This window comes from Nyctibius grandis, chromosome 1, assembly GCF_013368605.1.
Source record: "Nyctibius grandis isolate bNycGra1 chromosome 1, bNycGra1.pri, whole genome shotgun sequence".
NCBI lineage: Eukaryota > Metazoa > Chordata > Aves > Nyctibiiformes > Nyctibiidae > Nyctibius > Nyctibius grandis.
This window is the reverse complement of record NC_090658.1, coordinates 9,320,788-9,346,275: the sequence shown is the minus strand read 5'-3', so window position 1 is coordinate 9,346,275 and position 25,488 is coordinate 9,320,788. Positions and strand designations below refer to the sequence as shown.

Below are 25,488 nucleotides of genomic sequence, written 5' to 3'. Positions count from 1 at the left end.
CTTTTGTGATTTCCCTCAACTGCCCGCAAAACGCTTACCTGCCTTATCAAGGCTGCAACTCAGCATTGTCAGAAAGGCAGACGGAAGAGTGACAATAGCTGAGAGATATAAGGAAGGTGCAATGAGGGGAAGCTTTACTGAACGAAAAACTAGCATGAAAATAGCAAAAATAAAACTGCAAGGACTTTGTATGGAAACTGAACCAAGAAGAAAGAAGATGAGGGTTTGGAGGGATTGAAGCGGCCCCTGACAATGGCTAGTCTTTTCCTGGACTGTAGGAAAAGCTGGGCTCATTTGAAAAGGATGTGATTAAATAACTCAGACTTTAATGAAAGAGATTATGTTTCACTAGAAAGGAGCAAAGTCTCTGAAAGACTCCTTATCAGCCTATACTGCAGAACGAAGAAGAGGTCAGATTCAAGTGGTACATTAGTCAAATAATACCATCTGAACATTTACTTTCAGCTCACTCTTTTTGATGAAGGCCACGGCCAATAATTACTAATGGATAAGAGAGGTTTATTTGATGGGGACCTGACATTCATTACAGCAGACACTGGCATGGTTAATTGATCAGAAAGATAGTAAGTGAAAGAGTTACACTAAAAATAATGCCGTTAACGGAGTGATATAAATGTGCTATTGGTCAGCATCATTTCATAATTAGGTCACTTAAGGAGCCTTTTGGGTCATTGATGGTGGAACAGCAGCCAAACCCACCAAATAAGCCTGCTGTGACAGATGCCCAAGTTACTGTTGTGCATAAACACTACAGGTGCTTGGGAAGAAACAAACCTTACAGCCTATAAATATTTTAGCCATGGCAGATGAATAATAAATTGGCAAGAACAACATAGCGACGTGAACTCATGTGAAACCATACCACACACTGTGAACAATATGGCCAACTGCATTAAATCAGGACATTCTAAAAAACATCTTTAAGAGCTGGTCATCAGTCTTCTTGATCTTGTTTCATGGCTACCTAATATCTGGCCTAGATATAGATGATGAAACCAGTAAAATCAGAAATGCCGGCCCTCTGCATGAAGTAAAAGTAGAAGAATCTCTTTCCATACTATTGTTCATCAGCTGCTAAACTTGCAGGGAGCGAATACGGCAGCCCCATGCACCAGAGTTGATACAAGTAAGGGAACACCAGTGATGGAAGATGCACACCAGCAAGAGAAACAACATTCAAATACAAAACGGAAAATAAAAAGTCTGTATCATCCACACCTTTTCAACTTCTTCCAAATAAACAAGCTAACAAATATTAATTTTTACTAAAAATCAACAAAATTTTAAAATGCCAAAGAACTTTCATCCTCATACTTGGAGCATGCAGATAAAATGGAACTTAAACCTGAACCAACCCAGTCTGGTTTTATGTTATGAAACTGAATTACTACTAAGGAATTGCTGGCAAAAACACATCATCCCTGATTTTCCTGTTAAAGAAAGGAATTTCAGAGCCCCAGGGCCTGAGTAAAATAGATCTGAAATCCGTATCGCTCTTCTCATCTCAACTTCTTCCAAAGCCAAATCTGAACATCCATATTCTTTCAACAGGCACCACCAATGCCAATTAGAGACAAAGAACATGCCGACTCTGTAATGATAATGAGACTTAACCACCCACTCTGGGTAAAAAATAATCTTCCTCCCCAACTGGAAAAAAATCGCCATTCTGCCCAACTGATCACCAATCAATTTTTGGCTGTGCCAAAAAGCATATTGAAATTAGTCAGAGCCTGTCCACTGCCTCTGCCTGGCTTTGGGTCAAGCTTGTCCTGACCAAATCCAAATACACAGAAATGAGCTACAGGTATATGAAAAAGATGTCAAGTGAAGGAATATAATTATAGGGACTTCTCAGAAACCACTAGTTAGGGCAAATGCCTTTTTTCCCCGACTCTCAGATTATAACTCACTGATTTACATTGGAATATTATTTAATTAGATCAGCACCAAATGACTCATTGTATTTTGTCATTTTAATGATTCTTTATATTTCTCCAGTTTGATGGGTTAATCATTGCCTATCACAGTTTATGGCCTCTATCTTCTTTATTGTGTTTTGCCTCCCATCAGCTATCCAAGGTGATGTGAACTTTGTGCTATTGACTTTTCTCACTCCTCTGGGGAGGTTGTCATGGAGAATTAAGCTATTGACAAATCAACAGCCAACATGCTGAACTCCTTCCTGCACGTCATCGTTAGGAATGTGGGAACCAGCCAACTTTCGGGTCGTGCAGAACCAAGATGTTCCACCACATAAAAGAAATCCCAAAAACCTACATATTGGAGACTGCTCTCATTTAAAGCTCTGCAAATCCAGAGCAAAAGAAGGATTTCATCCTGTAGCTTAACAAAATCTTTTCAGAAAAAGTTCAAGCAGCAGAATTAAACGAATGAATTTCAGACTTCCTCTGATAATTTTAATCTTCTCAATAGACATAGTTTTTGTTTCCAGAAGCTCCTGCCTTCACTAGGTGCAACTGAGCAAACGAACTAGGCAGAGATAATTAATACAGCGCTAACCTCAAGAAGTGGTGAATAACAATTATTTTTCAAATGCACTTAATAAATGTTAATTTGCTCCTTTTTCTTCTTATTATTCCAAAGTGTGGGAACTATTCTTACCATCTAGATAATTAGTCTGTCAAAAATACCTAACTTGTGAGTCAGTACAGTATCACTCCTTAATACAGAACCTCCCATTATTATATAAAAGTTACAAATTGATATAAAAGATTTCTGCATGACTAGAAGGTAAAAAATGATGACTTATTTACTGAGATGTGATAGTTGAAATGGAGATTTATTCTGGTTCATATTTCAAAGGCTGCCCTCCCCTCTTTGTTGGCCTGATTTGCTAACAACTTTTGTGGATATGGAATTCAATTGCAGGTTCAGTTTTAGTTTGTTGCATTGTGGATTTGTCCAGCGGCAAATGTTATTCCCAAGCATGCCTCTGCTTAACTGAAAATAGGTCTCTTAATGTACCATTAAATATACCTCCTTGTGCTCACCCTCGAATGTTTTCTCAAATTTTAATGAAAATGTAATTTCAGAAATGTTTTCTTCCCAAAGCTGTTCCGCTGCCAAGTAGTAAAAATAAGTCCAGCTTCTTGTTGTTGCTGTGGTTGTTGTCAGGGTGGATGATGAGCCAAGGAACTTGCACTATATGTTCTATTTCCACTCCCCAATGGAGAGCTTGAGATAAGCTCTTCCAAGCACGGTTACGGAGACAGTGCCAGGAAATGTTGTGGGAGCTGGAGGGAGTGCTGGACAGTCTAGAAAAGCAAAGGGAAAAGCTCCAAATTCAAAACTGAAGCTTTGCAGATGCAAGTCAGCTCCCTCCTTCTTCAATGGCATAATCTACTGCTTAACTTCAGGCTTGCAATAGGGAAGTATTCAGTTCTCTATATGCTTCTCTGTAGCGCTGGCTATGCCAGAACTCACCCTTTTCCCTGCTTTAAGTTAGCTGCAGTCTTGCACTGTCTCTTGTTTCACATCAACTGATAAATCAGTCAAATGATCAGATCACTTTTTTTTTCCTAATGAACCAAATTTACTTTTTGACAACTGTGCTCCATTCCCTCCTCCTCTTTTGTAGATTGCAAATACATGTAAATTATTACTGTTACAATAATGCAAATCCAGTAGGAGTGAGACACCTGAGACCTTCCATCAGCCAGCTCTATTAATTAAGCTATATGGTGCCATGCAGTGAAAACTTAAAGCTTGTCATGATCGTGACCTCCAGGAAAAGAATATGACGTTTAGAGTAGGTTTGACTTTAGATGCTACGAACGATCTGTCTGAAAATAAGGCAAGCTGAGCTGGTAATCTGCACTCCCAAAACAAGTCTATGCAGACAGAAAAGGCCCTTCCAGAGAAAAACTTACGTGTCTAAGATAAGCAGATGACACACCAGGTCTGGTATATCTCCAAGGGGTTTATTATTGCTATTATTGCTATTTTTTTTTTTTTAACTCCATAGCTCCTCCAGAAGTGTCACTAGACTGAGCGGTCAGCATTAGCTGGGAACCCAGTGTCAGACACGGAAGCAATCAAGGCACAAGCACATAGGCAGGATAAACTCAGCAACACCAACCTGTAATTTTCCTTTTTTCGTAACAGAAAAGAGAGTCTTTTTTTAATAAGCAGCTCACTAACTTCCCCCAGTCCATTTTGTATTCATTTCTCTTTCCCCATTCCCTTTCTACATTCCTCCACCTTCTTCCTTCCTCCTCTGCTCACTCTTCCTTTGCCAATAATTATCTCCCGCACAAATATCACCTCTGAATTTGTCAAAACCAAAACAATCCAGATGCTCTGAAAAATGTTTGAAGAAGTTCTTATATGAATAAAGTAAATTAATAAACAAAGAGTCTGAGTAGGAAAAGGAAATGAAACTAATAAGCTGCATGACAAATATTGCCCTGAGCTCTCTGAGTACACCCCTTTGCCCAGACTGATCTATAAGAAGTCCCATGGAATTACCAGGGGAATGTTTTCGTGGGACTTTCTGCATCAGTCACTCACCCTGCCTCCATTTCTGTTTTTTCATACTCTCATCTCTCCAAGGCAGTGCCCATGTGCTCCTAAGCTTGCCCAAAACTGACAGCAAAATGGGACTCCAAATTTATGGAAGGCGTTTGGAAACAAAGACTGCTGAAACCCCCGTGAGAAAGTCTGATGTTTTGACATTGGCTTTTCTCCTGAACCAGGGTGAAAAAATCAGAATATCTTCTCGGAGAAAACTCAGATTTTATTATGTGAACAGGAGTCTCAAGACTCTCTGTGAAAATACAGCTGCAAAAAGAGATCCCCACAGAAGCCAGCAGTGTGCAATGCAGGAGAGAAGAGAAACATGAATAATCAAAAGCAACAACTGCCGGGAAGTCAAAACAACCAACAGCCCCTTTTGACTCTGAAATCTCTTAGGATGTGCAAGGGTCCAAACAGAGCTGCAAACTAGCACTAATCTGACCCGAAAAAAAAACATATCACTGGACATATACAAAATTAAAATAAAATCAGTTTTCCTTCAGATTCTTCACTGAGACTTTTAAAACAGAAAACAGTGTTTTCTGATACATCAGCTGACTAGATAAAGAAATACCATATTTCACAAAATCCCACAATGTGAAGTCACATCTCTAGTTTAGGTGCAATTTATAAACAGCATCCCCAAATCTGGCAGCCCTGGGGGCATGCTGCTGTACGGATCCAGGCAGGATCCAGGGGAAGGGGGATGGAGAGACTCTCCCATCTACTTTGGATGACAAGTTGTGGAAGTTTCCAAATCTATTAAAAGCTTCTTCAAAGGAACACATGAGCCCTATCTCACATCCAAGTGACAGTCTTTGACTGACTTCTCTGGGAGTTGGTCAGCCCCGGATTTGTGCTTATTTAAATGATTGTACACACAAAGAAAGTATTCAGCTGTTTTCTTTCATGTATGCAGGAAAAGACCACCATTACCAAACGAATTCATCTGTCCCTTTCACTTACTAGTCAGCAAAAATCTAAAGCCTTCATCTTTAACCCCTTTGACCTACCCTGCAAGTTTGTCTCTGTCTCACTATTTGGAGAAGAAGGGACCCCTGATTAAGAGGTATGTTGGGACATCAGTCAACACAAAGCCAAGGGTCTCATTTCCTCCTGCATTAATATCTCACTAGTGTTAATTGCAGTTATGGGTGAATAAGCAATACTAGAGAACAGATGATGCGAGTGCTTTGCAATTACTGATTACTTCACATCACACATTCAAAATGAATTTGCTTGTCCCTGCACTCCTTGGGTCAGAGAAAAAAAAAAAACCTACAGGGAAAAAAAGCCTGTTGTTACTGACAGCTGCTCTTCAAAAGTCAAGGATTACAATAGCCAGAGCACTGCAGGTCAGGGCTGATGTGAACTGCACAGAGACATTCTTCTTGCCCTCCCTGCAGCTTGGCTGTAACGAATGTTATCTGTCCCTCTCTCTTTATAAGCTTTGAATTCACATAAAAATAAAAAAAAAAGGAAAAATAAAGCAAATAAAAAATATTTACAATGTAATCTCTTCTCTGCACACACCTCTTCCAATCAGGCAGCTATGAAAGCTGTCCTCCTGGCAAGATAAACTATCATTTTTTAACAAGGTAGATGGATGCCTTCATACATTTTTAAGCTTGGGACAGGATATATTTTGTAGTTTATTTATAATGACATCAATTACACTTGCTCCTAGGTAATAATTCACTCCTTTATAATTATTTATGAGGTGATTTTTACTTTTTTGAAAGTTTTATGTTTATTGATGTGTTTGGTTAACGAACACTTAAATGACATGGTCAGTTGCTTTGCAGGATGCTGGAGAACAGCAAAATCAATATGTTCTGCACCTGAGAACAATCTTCTTAGTTTTGCAGTAATGATTCCCTGAGCAAGGTCCCAGAAGCCTGAGAGATAATTGCAATTCCACCTAGTCAACAGTCTCCTCAGATCTATATAATCACTGTCTTTAGCCGCTTCATTTTGTTTGGGTTTGTTGCGTGTGATCTTTGCCATTCACATCTCTTTCTCTGTGATCTCAACTGGCTGGTTTTCGCCTCCCAACCCCTCCTTTAGCTTTCATTTTAGAGCCTCACCTCTGTTGAATTCAGACCCCTGCGCTAAGCAGCGAAAGCGGTTAGTTAAGTAGCTGCTTTCTGCCACTCCATTTATCTTTGTTGACTGCTACCTTTGGAGAATGAAAGTTCATAGCGCTCTGGATAAACATTAAAAAAAAAGACATAATAAGGCTTAGTATCCCCAGCTGAAGATAATTGATCTCCTCAATTGCTTTAATATGCAGAGTACAGAACACAGACAAGTGTTAATGGCATAATATATTCTATGGCCCCTCTGTGCTGGGAGGCCGACAGCACTCTGCACAGTGAGGGATGGTAAGCAGGGTTAGCTCCTCCAGTCGAGAAGCTGGCAAAGAAATTTGTCTTCAGGTTGCAAGGCCTTTATAGATGCAAAGGAGAATATATCATGGTACTTCAATCTCCAAAGTGGCTTGTGCTCTGGCTGTGGCAGAGAATGTTTTTTAGAAGGACAGGATCAATGGTTTAGGACCTTTTTAAAGTGGTAATTGTAGCTTTAGCATATTTGTGAAATGCCTTGCCCAGCAAATGCACTGAGGTAATTAATCAGGTATAGTCATAAATTAGGTTTGAATGCAGAGCACATAAACCGAGACAGAGCTTAAAAGAGTAAACCAGTCAGGAAAGCACAACAGACTTAATCTGTGATCTCTCCCAGTGTGGTCCTGGACTACTTGTGGTCTACAAGGCCTCTTTCAGTACTCTGCAGCAGGTCCAGAAAGACATATCAGACAGTGAAATATACAGTGTTTTCATATAATTGAGAGTGCGTGTCATTCCACAAGATCTTTGAGGATCTGACACTGATCTAAAGTGGTTGTGAATTACCGTCCTCCTGGATCACCACAAGCACAAGAAAAATAAAAGCCTTTTACGGGGTGCCACAACTTGCAGAATGAGACTTCCTCTCCACGGCACTCAGGTATGGTTTGTTCATCAGCTCATGCAGACAGTCATCCGCCACACTGCTAGGATCAAGTAGTTTTGAAAAGCAACCTGATCCGGTCTATTACCACCCACATTAGCTAAAGGACTGCATCCAAGAACTCAGCTACAGTAAGCATGCTGTTGCAGGGCATCCAGCACAGCTTTCAAGCGCAGACACTTTCAGAGCAAAGAGAATACCTGACAAGAGAAAGAAGGTGGTAGTAAGGATAACTAATGATCAGACTATTTAAATTTGGAGCTCAAGCAGAGACACACAAAAGAGGGTAGATTTCCACATACTGAGCACCTGAGAGCTGAAAACCAGATGTCTCAGCTGGACACCTAAACTATCAGGTATTCTCAGCAGTCACTTTAGAAAATGCAGCTCTGAGTCCTTCGGTTAACACAAAACAGGTCAAACATCTTTCAAATGGTCCAGTGAAACCCCCTAAACATACTATTTGCAAAGTTATTAGCTGGTAGCTGACAAAACCAATTCTCCTCCTTCATTTACAAAAATGAAAATTGGCATCATTCTTCTGAGTTTCAAAATGGACAAGTGGTAATGTTAACATGAATAAATCAACTGGGAAGATGTCTGTAAATCTTGATCAGCCAAAGAGATATAGTTACCTGCTATAAAAGAAGATAGCTGACTTTTCTACTTCCATTAACTGTTGCCAAATCTCATAAACGTAAACAGAGAATAAATCCTTTCAGTCATTGAATATGAATATTCTCCTGGGAAAATCCAGCTGGCATCCAACTTGATTTATGTGCTTTAAAAAAAGCATTTGTTTTATAAGCCTAGGGTGAGCCTTAAAATATAAGTTCGTGTGTAAAAAATATTATGGCTCAGGACCTATTTCAGCAAAAAAAATACATCCTCTTCTCAGCTGCCAACCATTCCCCATGCTGAGAGCAAAGGCACGTGAACTCAGGGTCACGGCATCTGCTCGGAAGAATCTGTTAAACTTAGGTATTGAAACAATGACCTCTAGCAACACGGCCCCTTTCCAGACAGCTACTATGGCTCCTAGTCTTTGCACTGAAATTAGAAGTCTGGAGCCTCAATATTCACTGGATCTCAGCCTATGTGACTTTTCCACAGCCAGAAAAAAAGAATCAAAAGCCTTCCCACACAACCCCGTCTTCGCTGCTTCTCATCTGTGTCACTTCAGGTGAAACGCTACTTCCCCCAGCCCATACTTCATAAATGCTCCTAACATCCACCTTCTAACCCTACTCTAACATGTAACACCTTACTCGAGTATTCCACATCTGTCCTTAATGAGTAAGCTTCAATTCTTAATAAACATTAGCATTACTGGCAAATTTAGGCCAACTATGAAATACACTGCTCTCCTAGCCATAAAGTATTTTCTAAGCGTGAGATGAAAAATGTATCTCAGCCATTCATTACTCTTCAATGTCTTCCCTCATTTTAGATGCCCTAACTAAATCATTAAAGAAATGCACATCCTTTTTTTCATAGCAAGGCCATATTATTAAGCTAAACGGGATTACTAAGTCAGTAACAGGTCTGTTCTTCAGCTGGGGAGGCTGGAGATCCACGAGCTCTGGGTGGTGGAAGGGAGTGAGGTCATGCAAAGAAAGATTGAGGAAAACAGTGGATATTAAAGTGGTTATTTCTCTGTTTTGTGTCTATGCCTAATTATTTGGTCTAGTAATCGACTCCCAAACTTGAAGATTTTTCTGTATGCATACATACAAACACACATGAAATACACACTTGTTCACTACATATGGATGTCCCATGCCATTTTATTTTCAGTCTTGGGGAAACCGAGAGAACATTGCCAAGTGTGTTCCCAGTTCTACTCTGTAGAGGCCTGAACTAAAATTACGACTGAAAAGCAAATGCAGTGACCTTTAAAGGAATCGAGAAGAAGCTATTTCCAGTACATTACTAAATGCTATATTTTAAAGGTTCTAACCTTATTTGCTACAAGTGTATAATATCAGGAAAACCTTGTGAGTGAAGGTTCTGCATTCATCACATAGCCCAAGTCACTTACAGAAGAGATGGGGAAAGCTATTACTTTCCCCCTTCCAGACATTAAAGTTCAACCCCCTTTCCTGTAGTGTTTTGCAGCATTAAATAAGGTTCAGGGATCACTCTAAGAATTACAGGTTTCTCAACTTAACAAAAATATAGTTTCCTGCAAGCAGCCATAGATGCATCATCAAACAGGGAGAGCAATTTATGAGATATGCATGTCCTACACGGCTCAAACAAGCTAAGGGGAACCGGGTACTGTTATCTGATATCGCCATAGCATAAACTTTATTGAACAAAATACTCTTTTATGAGAATTATAATAGAAATTGATTTACAAGATATAGTTTAAAAGTAAAAGATAGGACAACAAAAGACATGTCATAAACTCTTGTGAGGCCACCCTTAAGCCTGGAGTTTAATTGCATCAAGTAAGTAACAGGAGGTGTGTGACGGTGTGTTTGTGTAGTGCTTTATTTAATGTCTGACAGTCAACAGAGACTTTGTGTTTTGATGCTTAGAAAAATCGTAAAGTGAAACATTAACTTCGCTTTATTTATTATTATTATTGATTGATTTATATTGTACCTTTCGTATGTATAATGGTACTCTACACCAAATAAATCAGGGAGCGTAAAACCTTCATCACAGCAAATAAAGAACGAAAGCAGGCAGAACCAGAAATGTCAATAAAATGCAAAAGTGGTTAGTAAACAAGTGTGGGGTTTATCTGATTTTTATAAATTTGTCCGGAATTAGCTGTATAGGATATTGTGGTGTCAAATATTTCACCAGATAAGTTCCTAATAAGAAAATACAATGTATCAGGTAACAGACAAATAGAAGAGATGGAAAATGTAAATACTACAAACCAGAGATACAATGCGGCTTGTACAACGGAATATAAATTCAGTCAGGAAACAACACTAAGAAAATATGCAAGATCTGAAATTCCTTAAAAAGCACTGTAACATTTATAATCAAGAAATATCTAATACAAAGACAATCTGCTACTGTTCAGATCTCATCCTTGCTATCCAAGTCCCTGGCTCAGCCACGAGCTCACAATTAAGCACATAGTTTATAGAATCACTGCTACATATCACATGTGAAAATGAGAAAAAGTTGAAGAAAAGCTCCAAAAATACTGCACAAATTTTTTTACATTTCATTTTTGGCCATCAAAAAATACCTCCATTCTTTTCAGTATACCAGGATTGTGCCCTTAAAAGAGTTACAGGCCCTGGATGTGCTTTAAAGCAGTACAGGAAATCACAGGCACAGATATGGTACTTGACCTTTAGTGCTGCAATGAAACCACTAAAATATATGTTAGGCTGCAAAATGCTGAGATCTTCTACTGTGAAACAAAACAGATATTGATTTTTTCCTATACATCTTTTAGTACGACAGAAAGTCAAACAGAGTTGGTGCCAGATGATTCTGGTAGTTTGAGATATCATGCAACGTGTTCAGTAAAAGTCAAGAGTAGTGAGATTTTAGTCCTTTTTTTGCAGCTTGGTTTTCTGAATTAAATTAACCAAAACTGAAGGTTAAATGAATGTGCTGGCATTGTCTCCCTCTACCTTACATGAAGTGAAGCTCTGTGGAAACCTGCACACAGACCCCAGTGCTGCCGAGTTGGACAGGCGAGAGGATGAAGTTCTGCTGCATGGACACAAGACAACGTTTGGATGATCACAGGTGGATTTCTGAGTTAACCACCAGGCAGGAAACCAAAGGAAGACTTTCAGAGATCCCTGTGTTGGAGGAGTCCATGCCTCACCAAAAAACAATTGCGAATTTCACCTCACATGAGTCTAGAATAACTTGAGGATTTGACCATTAACGGTTTTTTAAATTATTTAAAACTACTGAATTAGCTAACCCTGAAATGCAAGTACAGCAACATATTTTTGACTCTTTAAGAACAAATCCTTCCCAAAAAAAGCCTTTATAAGCTAAGTAATACCTGATGGCAATAAATTCTAATGAGAAACAATTTCATACATCAAATATATTTCTGCATTTTTGCAACCCAGAACACGGTGTTGATTTTTATAGACAGATAAGTGAGCAAGGACAGATTAGTCTTTGTGACTTTGGATATGAGTCTGCAAAGCTGCTTCTCCCACCCCACTGCAAGAGGCTGAAGGCACACAGTACTTTCTAGTATATCCTTTGCGCTCTCCTGCTGTATGATCCTACTTTAAATCCAAAGATCTCAGTGACTTTACTACTGGTTGCTGTGGAAATTCTCATGAGATCACAGAGGTCTCAATGAAAACGGCGGGAACTGTCAGATTAAAAGTGGGTTTCAATCTACCTACAGAGCTCTATACATTTAAAATTTGTAATTAAAATCCACAGACAATAGGTCTCCTATTCTTAGTGACCTTTCATAGGTCACTACATGGTCTAAAGACACTTGTGGACTCGGTGCAGAAGTCCAGGGCTAGTAATTGTCTCTATGCACTTTTCAGTACTAGTAAGAGAGGCGACATGTTCTACAAAGGCATATTGCTCCAACTCCAAACTGAAGCTACCCACACTGCCTACTTCGAGTACCTAAGCACCAGGCAGAGGAAAGATCCTCAACTGAGGTACTCCAGGCTGGTTTTGTAAAGGCATCTCCCTGTTGCCTATCAAGGTCCTTGAGTGTTGCTGCTTCTCCACTCCAAGCTGGAGCTTTTCAGGACTACCAAGTCCTGCGCTATCAGGCAGGTGGGGGCTCCTGTTCTCCAAACGAGGGGAGCAACATCGGCATTGACGATCCAACCTTGACATCCTTGCATACTCAAAATCTAGTCCTAGAGCTATACCGATGCTACGTGACAGCATCAATCTGAGCAGCAAGGCCAGAACTGCATGCCAGCAAGAATTGCAGGTCTTCAGCTGGCTCCAACAGGAGTTCGTGCACAGCAAGCGTGGGAGTCAGCACCGCTGAACATTATTAGTAACTGCAGCTGGGTTCCTCCCAGCTAAATCTGCCTCGTCCACAAATGACCACCAGAACATGAAAAAAACAGACAACTTGCCATACCTTAAGTGAAAAAACATGACTGAATAAATCCCGAGCATAAGACTTTGTGCCTAATTAGTTAAATCCCCTTAAGACATAAAAAAAAAAATTGCTAAAAGGGCTCTCAGTAATTTGTAATAAGATGCTTAGATAATGTGCTCACTATCAGGGGAAGTTTCCAGTTTCACTGTACTCCATTTTTTAGCATCTTGGCAAAGACCTTTTTCTCCCTCTCATGCTAAAGACCTCCCACTGACACTGTAACGTTAGCCTGGGAGCAGCTGGTGACTATTTCTGATGAATGGCAGGTGAGAGAGTTTTTCACGCCAAACCAACACGCACACAAAACTGAATTCTCCGTCCTCGTTTCCTTCATTTAGCAGTTTTAAAGAAGCCTGAGACATGGCTGTTTGGGACAGTTAAGTGTTCACCTTACATAAGCAGGCTGGCTGCAGAGGGGCAAAAGCAAAGAGGGAAAAAGCTCTGAGAAGGAGCTGCCTGTCCTTCAGCTTGGCACCGATACACTCCTACCCTACCAGGGGCACCAGTGGCCAACACAGGCCAGATGGGTACCTGAACGTGATAGTCCACAAACAGATGAAATCTCTTTTGGAGCTGATCCAGAATGGAAGAGGCTTTCTCCATGAAGTAAAAAAGCAAAATCAGTTGTAAAGGGTAATTAAAACATCAGCATTTATCTCCATGTGCAATTTTCAGGTGGATTTTCATGTTTTGATTCTATTTTTGCCTTTTTATTATTTAATATACTTAATTTAGATTAATTTGGACCTGAAACTTTGTTTCAGAATGAGAAATTTAAAAGAATTTGGCTTTTCCAGTAATTTTTTGTATAAATAGTTTTAGTTGTTGTTGAAACTGCATTTTTTCATCCCTGCAAATGAACAACTATTGCCCTCTTCCCTATCTACCAATACAAAACACATGAGAATACTCCATGTCAAACTTGATATCCAAATCTTTCATCAACAGACAGATTTAAACCAAGTATAAGGCAGAGCTGGATAATACTGTAAAGATGGCAACCAAAAATGCTTCTGCGGGCAGTGGTGGTCCTGGCCTTTCAGCACATTGTGATTAGAAACTGCTCTGGAGACCAGACTATTTTGATGGGCTGGATGAGGACTGACTGCTCGGTCTATCATTTCAGGTACGCTGATGCTCCTCCTGATTTCTGTACATGAAGAATGCAAACACCAAAAATGCTGAGTAGCCTCAACTGACTCAGTTTTTACAGAAATCAAGGGCATTCAGAAACAACCAGGACTGTCCCCCCTTCCTTTTTTTTAAAAAAAAAGTTCATCAAAATACATTTTTATATTGCTTCAGCTTTTATTTTTGTGCCAAGTTCCAGTAATAAACCTGCTTTATTAAACTGGCATTTTGCAAGTAGTTAGTCCTGAAAATTGACTAAGCCCTTTTGGTATTAGAAAAATCACTCTAGAGGCAGATGAAATATTAAATGAAACAAAAAAAAAAGCTAATGGAACGGCAGGAAATCTGATTAATTAATTTTTTTTTTTGCCGAGCGATGCTGATGAAGCAAGATAGCCATTTTATTCAGCATTGAGGTAATTTGTTTGGCAAAAAATAGAAACTACCTGAATCTTGGCTGAAAATCTAAACTGTGCTTTAGCTGAAGTTCAGAAATATTATTTGAGTTCACTTGAATTGTGTTTTCGTATTCCCACTCTAATTATGACGGATTGGCACCCATATCGATCCACGAGTGGCCAAAGGTGGATGGGAAACTCGGAGAACAGCAAAGTTCTGCCTGAAGCAAAGAGGGTGATTGATTTGGAAGGAGGTTTTCTGCGAAATCAACATTCCAACTTAGTTACCTGGCAGTCTGGAGCAATTAGATTGGATATTTGAAACTGCAGACGAGTTAACAGGTCCCGTGAATTCATTTTATTATTCTCTCTTTAGTTAACTAAGCTCACCCTGAGAATCAAGGTTTCTAAGTGAATTTGGAAGTGGGATTTAAAGAGAGCTTTTCAAAGCAAATATTAAATATGCATAGTATATGGATATACCACCTTATAATATTTGAAGGAAGACATGGAACACAATGCATGCAAATTCACATAAACACTGTAAAGATTTTTGTTCCCTACCTTTTCTGCAATTTTATGACAAATTAGAAGTGTGTAGTTGCACATGCAAAGCAGATAGTCAGGTATTCCACATACCCTGCACATATGGTCATGTACTTTTTTAGCTAAACACGCCATGCCAAACTGTACTCACTTCACTGAAGTGCCTCAGTCAGATAGGCAATTCCAAAGAACGATTCAACGCACCCAAAAGCCAAGCTGCCCTCCCTCTGTTTCCCTCTACCAAGCCTAAAGGGAGTCTACAGTAATGAAAATCTTATCTAAAACCTTATTTAAGTGCTGGTATTTTCAAGGGACGAAAGTAGGCTTTATGTGCATATTATTTTGTGGATTCAAACGCAGCTCCGTTTTTGCAAATCTCTTTTCTTATAGCCATGAGTTTTGATAATTCCAAGGTTAAAGACAATTTCAGAATATTAGTTCATCTGATAATGTGTAAACTCTTGCCAGTTACTGTAAGGTTTTGTTTTATTTTCCGTAGCAAAATACGTAAATTTTTCATTATGTTTCTTTCCGACCTGCTTGGAGGAAAAGTGACAACCTTTATTGCTGCCTAATAAAGCTAAGCCCCTCTGTTACACTGCTCTGAGCAGAAATACATCAGGCAAGGACTAGCTTGCATTTCGTTCTCAGGACAGCAAGAACATGCTGGTTACGAACGGAAAATGAGATTATAGTGAACAGAACAAAACCTAAAAGTGGAGCAAAACCCAACCAATTCAAAGCATCGCTGCAAGCTTACTATTTATGGATGACTGTTTCACCTTATAAACCAGGTTTTCATCATGTTTCTGATAAAGCTACATTTGGAAAAGGACTGTTTTCTTGCCCTGCTTTGAGAGGATTTTGCTTACCAGTTGGGTTGTGCGGCAGCATTACGTGAATTTCACCAATGAGTAGATCTAATAAAGCAAATGGCAGAATAATATACTGAAGTCACGTATGTGCCTTCTGCCCTTTAAATCACAGTAATTAAAAAAAAAAAAAACACCAAACCTCTCAACCCTCTCAGCTCTGCAGGCTGGTACAGCCCCGAATCATTAATCTCTCCAAGTGGCTAGCTTAGTCCGGTTTCTACAATGTCATCGTACATTGCAGTCCATGTCCACATCCAAGAACGTACACTGATCTGGGAACTCTTGATTTAATACATGTTGCCACACTGCCCTTGACCTCAGAACGACTTTGAAGTTTTCTGGCTGGAGATGAAAGTTACAGTATGTGTGGCAGAGCTGGGCTGTAGAGTAAGAAAGAATTGCTAACTCAACAACTTGTTAAAACACATATTTCCAGCACTTTTTTTTATTATTTATTTTTTTTTAAAACTAATAAACACACTATTTCCAGAATTTCAGTCCTCTTGTTCAGATTGATTAGATGAGAGATGAATTTGAACAGACAGATAGATTAAATCAAGAGTTATGGGTAAATTATTTCCAGTCCTCCAAATCTGGCCTGATGGTATCCATTTCCTAGTCCTCCTTAAGGATTTCTGCTGGAGTGTGGCCTATAAAGCTTCAATCCCTATGTGCATCATCAGGTTATGAGTGGCAATTATATGCGAGCTGAGGGTACCTTCCCAGAGAGAGCTTTATTCTTTGGAAGTCATAAGAGGAGACCAGACTCAGAAGCTACTTGTTGGCAATGTTACTTTCCAAAAGAATAAAGAACTTGCAAAGGCGTTTGATACAGTATGACCAAATCTGTGTGAAAAACAAGAGGGATGAAACTTCTCGAGATTATTGTTTGCCTCCCTGTCATATGTTCATGCTGTTCGGACCCAAAGCAGACATCTGTTGGACAGCTTAGTCATGTTGTAAAAAGGCCAGATGTAATTAAAGTGTGTACTCACTTCTTGCAATCAAAAGGAAACTGAAAAAAAGAGCACAAAAGCCAGAACACCAGATCACAGTTTCTCTTTTCTCATAAAGGATCGCATTTTCATGAGCAGAAGCCTCATGCTTCAATGTGCTGGGCAGAGATTCACCCATAGGCAGGCAGGCTTTTAGCAGAAAAATATCCTTGCCAGATCTCTCTTTGGACTTCTCGAAACGTACTGCGTTTTCTTAACAGCAAAAAGCAGAATCATCTCTCAATATCGCTCTGTGCCTGAAGAACACTAGATTTGCACAGACAAATAAGGAGACAGAGGAACAGGTTTTTTTATTTCATGAGAGCCAAGGATGAACAAAGTTTGATGACCTCCACACGCGGTATCAAATATTGAATTACTCTGACTTTGGATAAAGAGGAGCCAAATAGTCACAAACAAAAAAAAAAAAAAAAAAAAGAGTTAAGACCACCTTATGAATCAAAGACCTCGTAGGAAGAAAAAGCAGCATCTGTTTTTTATGTCCAGAATGGATCAATTACAAGTTATGGGCACAAGCCATCATCTTAGAGATTCAGGTTGGACATTAGCAACAAGTTTCTGATCGTAAGAGTGCAGAGTCGAATAAGATCGCCCGGGAAGAACAGCACATGATGAAGTCTTCAGCACTAGGGATTTGTAAGAACAAGTTCAACAAGCATCTGTCCAGAATGCTTGTTGGCAGAGGACTGGATTAGATTATCTAGTCATTTGGGTGATTTTCACCCCCAAGATCCTAAAATCAGTGTTGAATCAAAGCACTTGCTTTGCCTGCACCTCCTGGGAATCTGTTCTGTGATAATTGTTAACCGTTTTCCAAGAAATCAATATCTTTTAGGTTCACAGCAAGAAGAGTTCAGCACTACCAGAAGACTGTAATACCTTTTAAGCAACAAAACACTGTAAAATTGCAAAGTAAGAGAAAAGAATGTCAACTTAAGGCCTTCCCCACCAATTAGAAAAGCTCAGCAAACTGAGTTAAGAAAAACCATTTGGCCACCTTGCTAAAATGTGTTATGATTTACGGTATTCTGGCACACGAAACACCAGGGAAAGCAGCAGTACACAATCCTTTTTCTTTTTTTTTCTCCCTTGCCAGTCAGTGAATTGGTTTGTAAACTACAATTATTTACTGCACGATGTCCTGGAAGTACTTCACCAAAACAGCTCCACATCACCACAGGTTTACAAAGTGTTTGCAAAACAGATTTTCAGTAACTGAAGAACTGGCAGACATATGGGCTGTTTGCTTGATTCTCCACATCATGACGCTGGTGTCACCCCTTTGAATCAAGTATCAGGACTAAACCCATCCTTTGCAGGATCCAAGAGTGGACTGAGTGCAGGTTAGCAACTCCAGTACCTTTTTTTTCCCAATTTATTTCTGAAACACTATTCTCAGCCTGTTTCTGGTGAGAACTGTTCCTTATTGCTGGAAATCTCTTCTAATTCACTATTTTACCTAGTGTTTTCTATTAGTTAGCTCTAGGCAGCTCCCTGCTCAGTATCTTACGTAGACAGAATTGTTTTTCGAGGCTAGCTAGCTCTCTACACTGACCAGGTAAAGGGGACGCAGCTGGAATTTAGGCCACCTGCATATGGCTGCTTTCTGCTGGGTTACTCACATTCATATAATTAAGGAGGAAAAAGCCCTTTCACAGACATGCACGCATTCAATGACTATTAAGAGAGATCCTACCGGCATAAGTAGATTGAATGATATGCTTAAAATTACAAGCAGGACCAACTACTGATGGCTTCCTTGTACTGTTCCTGCTAAAGGGCTCTGTTCACTGTACAGGTACTGACAGATTGTTTGATGAGATTTTCAAGTTCAAGAGATGAACAAAAGCAAATATTAAAACCAAAAGCAAAGGAACTATTTTCATCCCATTCTTTTGTACTTTAGAAAGTGGTACTTCTGTTTCCCTCTTCCCACTTGCTCTATCTTGGTTAATATGCCTTAGGTCATTTAGAGTAGTTAAACAATCTTGAAGTGCTAGTGACTGATCCAAAAAGTAATTTTTCACACCTAATTAATATGAATGTTTAAGAAGGGGAGGGTATTTTTACTTTCGATTATTAAAAGCAGACGTGTTGGATCAGAGATGCACTTACAGAGTCACTGAGGGAGGACATACTGCATCCACATTAGCCATCAAAAACTTATGTGCCTAAGTCTAGGCTAATGATCAAGGCTGCCTACAGGCAGCAGAGAGGGATAGGTATCTTCAGGGTATGATTCAGCCCATCCTAAAATAACTGTCAAGGACAATACAGATGAATCATTCCATGCAAGTGATCATTTCTCTCCCACCAACTACAGACAGAGCCTGCACCATTAGATTAAAGACAATGAATTCCTAAGTGCTTAATATATGTTAGATAAGAAAAATCTCCTCAGACACTCAAAAGTCACCCCAAATTGAAGCCAATCTTTTGAATCAGATCTCCTCTTTTTTCTTCTGGGATCAAAGCTGCCAGACTATTCTTCCATTAACATTTCTTCTGCTAGACCTTCTTACGTTTTGGCTCCAGAAACTGAACACCCTATCAAAACATTCTTGCAATTTTTTTCAGCTCTTCCAAAAAGTTGCAGGACTTTCCTGACAAATTACCATCTTGATTGTTTCCTACTTTTAGGAGAGAGACAAGCTACCTAAGTATCCACATATTTATCTCAGCTCAACTCCCGAGTTATTTTAGGCTGGGCCATCAATTTAGCTGTGGGAGAGTTTGCAAACTATATGGCTGATTAAGCCTTAGCACCACTCCCAAGTCATATTATGACACTAAACATTCTTTGGTCTATGTACATATCCTGGCTTTCCCTCATGATAAAGTGACTTTTTTTTTTTTTTTTAAACCAAGCACTACTTAACTGCTTGGGGGTTTGGGTTTTTTTTTTCCCCAGTCTGTCTCGTTTGGTCATACAGCATGTTCAGTATGATGTTTTGACATCACCACATTTCTCACTGTCCCTACTTCCTATACTTGTACTTTCTAGTCACATATGCACTTTCCTTTGGTGCGTTTCTATCATCTGGTTTAGGCCAGGAACTGTCATCTAGATGGGCACTGCTCTGAATTCAGAATTCCACAAAAACTGTGGGAAGAGACGACAGATCTAATGGGGCAGTTATGGTTAAAATGGCAAATTTCATACTTTGTCATAGACTAATGGAAGATGAAAATAAACACAAACAAAATCACCCTGATTGCTCTAAGTGGCCTTTTTGCTGCCATCTAACAAATGTTAACGGTGCAGCACAAGGCATTTCACTAAGAGCTGCAATTTCAAGCTTTAAAACTCAGAAACCATTGTGACATTTTAGAGGTTTGGGCTTTGAAAACTGATTTTCACATTTTATTTGCCTGGATGCATGGTGATGAAAGATCTGATAATATCTCCATGACCTCAGTCTACCACATTTCACAGCAAAATGCATCAGCACTGTATTTTCATGGTAGACAAAGAACCAAATGTTTATTATGGGCTTTACGACACACCACAATAGAAGTGTAGATTTGACTACATGATTTATGATTTTATATAGCTTAGTTGAGCTACATAAAATATTCCTTTAGAAGACTAAAATTTTAGTCAATCTTCATATTCTTTTTAGACCTAGTTTCATCTCACAGCCCTTTTCATTCAGTCCCTTCTCAGATATGACTGCATCTTTTGGAAACGATGATAACCTATACCGAGTACAGCACAGTATGGGGTCCTAATAAAAGAATTAAGCAATCCATCACCATCTCCTTCATCTTATATTCTGCATCCAGGCTCTTAATCCTGGCATTCCTGTGGCTTCTCTAAATGCTTCTCCAAAACGTCGGAACATTTCCAAGAAAAAGCCTCCATTCTTCCCCTGCCCTGGCATAGTACAGCAGCCCCATTCCTCTTTACTGTACATAGGACGACCTAGTAAGCTGGTTTCTAAATCAGTTACATCAGTCAAATATGCCAGTTTCTCAGATACAAACTGGATACAAATTGCTTTACTAATACGTATTATATAGACAAATATTCCAAATCAGATGTCAAAGGCTCAGCTACTTGTCTTATGAAAACAAATTTTGTCATTCCCATTTCTCAAATGCAGCACAACCCAAAACAGTATAGCCGTTAACAACCATTCCTGAATTCCGTTACAGAAGACCATTATGATTCACACATTATTATCATTACTTATGCTGAGGGAAAATTAAAATACAAACAAGCAATTAGCACTCAGAAAAACAACGTCTGAGTGAGGAAAAGACCTTAGCCCCACTTAGTCCATAGTCTAATCTTTAACTAATTGGCTGCACTCCCTCAGTTAAATCTCATATAAAAGCCTTAAACATTGAGGCAGACAATCCCATTTTAATAGGTATTAAAATCTTCTGAACTTTTTCGTTATTTATTGCCAGCTTACAACATCTTTGGATCTGCGTACCTCCAAAATCTACAGTCATGTGATTCTCCTATAACCAAAATAAAGTCAGAATTGGGTCTAATCTCATCCTCTACACTCCCTCCGTAATGGAAAGAGAGAATTTTCTGAGGATGGTTCACCCCATCCTATGGTGCATCTCAGAGGTGAAACGCACCTTCTGGCAGTTCTTCATCTTCTTCATTACCTGAGGAGTGAACAGGCACTTCCACAGAGCAGAAGTTTTAAAAGGCTCACGTCCAGTAAAACGAGCCTTTACAAACCAAGGAGAACAAACCTGCGTTCTCAAGAAATGGTCTCACTCGCCAAGTTGAATATAAATCCTCATGTAATTCTAGAGAGAAAAAAATTCTTCATGATCTCAGATTTTAGGGTCACATTTCAATGACATTGAGGAATTTCTGGAAATGTTTGAGAAAGGAACTCTTGCTCTGTGTGTGTGATTTAGTGACTCAAATTTGCTTCCACTTTGAAAAATGCCTCATCTATCTTCTCACTTGTCAGATTAAAAACACCTTACTCCACAAACCTTGAAACAAGTAGGTTTCCCAGGCTCGCTCCTGTCATTGTCTATGGTAGGAAGGAGAAAAGATTATTTGATTCAGTACCGATAAATATAATGAAAGAAAAGATGACAGCAGAGAATTTCATTGTTGGCTTCCCAAATGGTCTCTGCTACTTCACCAAAGGTAAAAAAAGAAAGAGTTATACATGTGGTAAAGCCCCTCTATTTCACAACCACTATGCAGAATATCTGTGCTAAGATTCATACCTGATGAACAGGCAGTGTAAGTTACCATCTGCAGGTTAGGAACTGCAGAAAGCTTGTAGCGGAGCTAAGTGTTAACCTGGACTTAGGAGCAGACAGAGCTACATTTTATCCACCAAAAAATCGCTTAGTCATGCCAGTTATAAAATCTGGTCTGCATCTTTGCAGAGTGCCTTGAAAGCCACTGTAAGGCACAGTTAGCAGTCGCATTTTGGTTTTAGTCAGCCCAGAGACATGGAGTGAGCTGGTTTCTGGCCTTTTAAAAGTAGCTTCACACTGGATTTGAAGTCACGAGGAATCCTGGTACAGGTGAAGCTGTGCATACCTATATCTGTTCCTGTACATGACAAATACACACCACTCACATTCACCTCAAGGAACAGAAATATATCTTTCCATCAAAGTAAGAAAATCTTCACATAAAATTTTTTGCACTGCCCTAAAAGAGGTACTAATCTTTCACTAGCTATGTAAAAAAAAAAAAATCTGTATCAATAATTTATAATGATCGATTTCAAATACATGCTCACATGCAAGACCTATAAGGTCACCTACCTAAATAGAGAAATAGGACCTAAAGAGATAGTATGGTTTACCTATTACACAGAGTACAAAAGAAACTCATTTCTTTAGAGTGAAAAAACCTCCGATGACAGAGACTGTCTCTCACCAGACGGCCTCCTTTAAAAAGAAGTATTCAAATACCAGAAGTACCATATAGAAAAAATACATTAAAAGAACCCATCCGAGGGTCAGCTCAGTTTTTGTTCAGTAATGAAGTATGTATTCAGCATTGCTCCCTGAGACTAATGGGTTTATTCTATTGTGCATACAATCTACAGAGAATTAGACAGTCTTAACTATCCTTTCTCCAGCTCTTAAGCACTTGTGGTCCATGAAATCTTCTCTAGGTCAGTCAACTCTGACAACACAACAATCTCAATTTTTATTTATTTATTTATACATTTTTTGAAAACTCCCTTTTTCCTCTAATTCCCAAGAACTACCTCAGTGGTGACCCCCTGATTTCTACTGTGAGGTTATGTCTTTCCTAGCCCCTGTGATATCTTTCCCCTGTGTGCTCAGAGATTCCTTCACAGGAGCATCACAAAGAGAACGGCCCAGAACAAAACATTTCATACCCACACAGTGGATATTATCTCCACCTAGTGACCTCCTCTCCGCCTTCTCCATTCTTCCCCCTGCATGGGCCACGGTCTTGAATCCTGACACCCCACACACTGGCTCTGTGGCCACCTCTGCCTGCTCCACTGCCTTTGCAGTGCACGCCACATTGTCGGATTTAGCCCAAAGATAAGCTAGATTGGGTCAGATGAGCAAAGGCAAAAGCAACCATTTCTTTTTTTTCCCTTGAATCTGCATTTACTTCAGTCCTTAGTTCCTCCTGCAGAGGAGCAGCTACACAATCCCAGGGATACACAGTACAAGACAACACAGCCTGGACCCACCACTTCAGATCTCTGCTCCTGCCCACGCACAGTCACGGAGTAAGAGGAAAATTGTGGAGCCTTTATCCAACAGCTACTCCTGGCTCTGCTGAATTCGATGGCAAAGTTTCCACTGCCTTCACCACGGTCAGGATTCATGCTGCGACACCGCAGTTACTAGCACTGTTACTGTCAAAGTTACATTATACACGTATGTGTATGCACACGTAAAACACAAGCACTCTGCAAAGCGTAAAACATTTTGCTATAAACTGTTAGAAAAGTTCCACCCGTCTCCCCATCTAACAACCATTCTCTGGCCATCCCAGCCACAGTCACTGCTGGTTTTTGTCACTGAATTAACTCCAAGCATTTAAAAGAAAGAACATTTCAGTATGCTTTTCTGACAGGTAAGAAATTAACTGCATACCAGGACCTATTGAATTCAGCTTTAATAGTATCAATAAACATTTCTGATTAAATTATGAAATTGATTTTATAATTTTGACCATTATGTTTTTACATCAATATCACCATATGACAGCAAATGTAGTTACTGCTTCCTTATTGATCTTAGACATGGCACTCCAAAGTACTCGTTTGACTATATTACAAAATCAAACCTGATTTCCTGTAGTACTGTAGTAACTTTTGGTCATGATTTGATAAGAAAAACGAATAACAAATAGTTTATCAAGTATTAAAAGGTATGCTTTGTCTTCAGAAGCCCAGGCACAGCTCTGCTGCATGCTTTAGCAGTTTCAGGGCAAGTTTCAGGAGTTAGGGATGTTGTTGTTCTCTTATGTCAAATAATAATCCCTCCTCTTTCTCTTGATGAACCATCTATCAGGTTTCTTGTGAGCAATCTAAACACTACATATTAACGAGAAGGAACAAAGTGCTATTTATAATGCTCATTCAAGCAATCCAACAGAAACTCGGAACTTCTGTAGCTTAGGAGCATTACTCTTGATCTCACCCTCCCCTCTGTCAGGATAATAGTTATGTGTTGGGCCACTCCATCTCCCCATAAGGTTTAATGTTCTGTTAAGAGAATGCATAATTCAAAAGGACCACTGTTGCTCTGATACATGCATAACAGTAAATCAAAGGTGTAATGTGCTGGATATTTATGTCTCATGGTTAAGAACAAGTCCGATCAGATTAAAGAAATTTCAGTACTGGGCTTTTTGGCTGCTGTAAATTTCTCCACAGGCCCTCCCATGTCTGAACCTTTCTAGGCTGAAGGACTATGAGGCATCTTCATTGATATAAACTGCCGTCGTGAAAGAGGAGCAGCAAGTTGAGACCTTAAGCTGTTTTGTCAGATTGCACTTTTGTAATGGATCTGTGGGCCCACTGATATGTTACCCAAAGGTGTCTTTTCCAAACAGTCCATCATGTTTCTTCCTCCCTAATTATAGGGGCATCTGTTTCAAAATGTAACTAATCCCTCCAGGTTTTGTGGGCTGAGGAAAGGGGCGGGAGGGGTCAGCTGGAACTTGTGCTCTTATCCCTCTTGCAAGATTATTCCCTAATATTCATGAAAGTATTTAGGCCATTGACAAGTATTTGCCTTGACAAGCCCGTGGAGAACTCGATACACTCTTGTCTGTCTCAGATAAACCATTCCCTGAAACAAGACATCAGCGGAGCACGGGAAGTTATTGCACCTTGCTTTGATTAAAAAAAAAATACAATTGGTAAGCTGCTTAAAAAAATACTGGCAATTTAATGCCTGTGGGAATGAGTGATTTATACACTGCTGGTTAAATCAGTCACAGCACAGATAGGCAACGCGTAGACTCCATGCAATGATTATGGGCCCTGTAACTGCTGCTATATCAAAGCCAGAACATACTATAAGTACCCTGTAGTATGGTCTGGTGGTGGTGTGGAGGTATCAGTATTTTGTTCATTCAGTTTATGCTGATGCTCCTTTTATTTCCTATCCTACAGTGTATAAGGTCTCACAATGTATTTAAGCAGAAAATGCCTCAGTAGGTCACCCATCAGAATGGGGGCACATCAAACCAGGGCTTTTGGTGCAATGGAGTTTGATGCCCCACACAGGAGATTTTTGTGTGGCCTTTCACCTCTGAGCCCTTTTGCCAGAACAGCTTCCTCAAATCTTTAAAACACAAAGCCCAAGTCTCTCACTTGTCTGACACTGTCTCAGAAATCCCTTTTTGGCTTTCCATCACTGAC

At 39.6% G+C, this 25,488-nt stretch overlaps 1 long non-coding RNA gene across 2 annotated transcripts in view; it reads right to left on the bottom strand.

Moving 5' to 3' along the window:
* The window catches only part of LOC137670717 (uncharacterized), a 175,659-nt gene that overhangs the window by 72,252 nt on the left and 77,919 nt on the right, over positions 1-25,488 (bottom strand). The gene's annotated exons all lie outside the window — the stretch shown is intronic.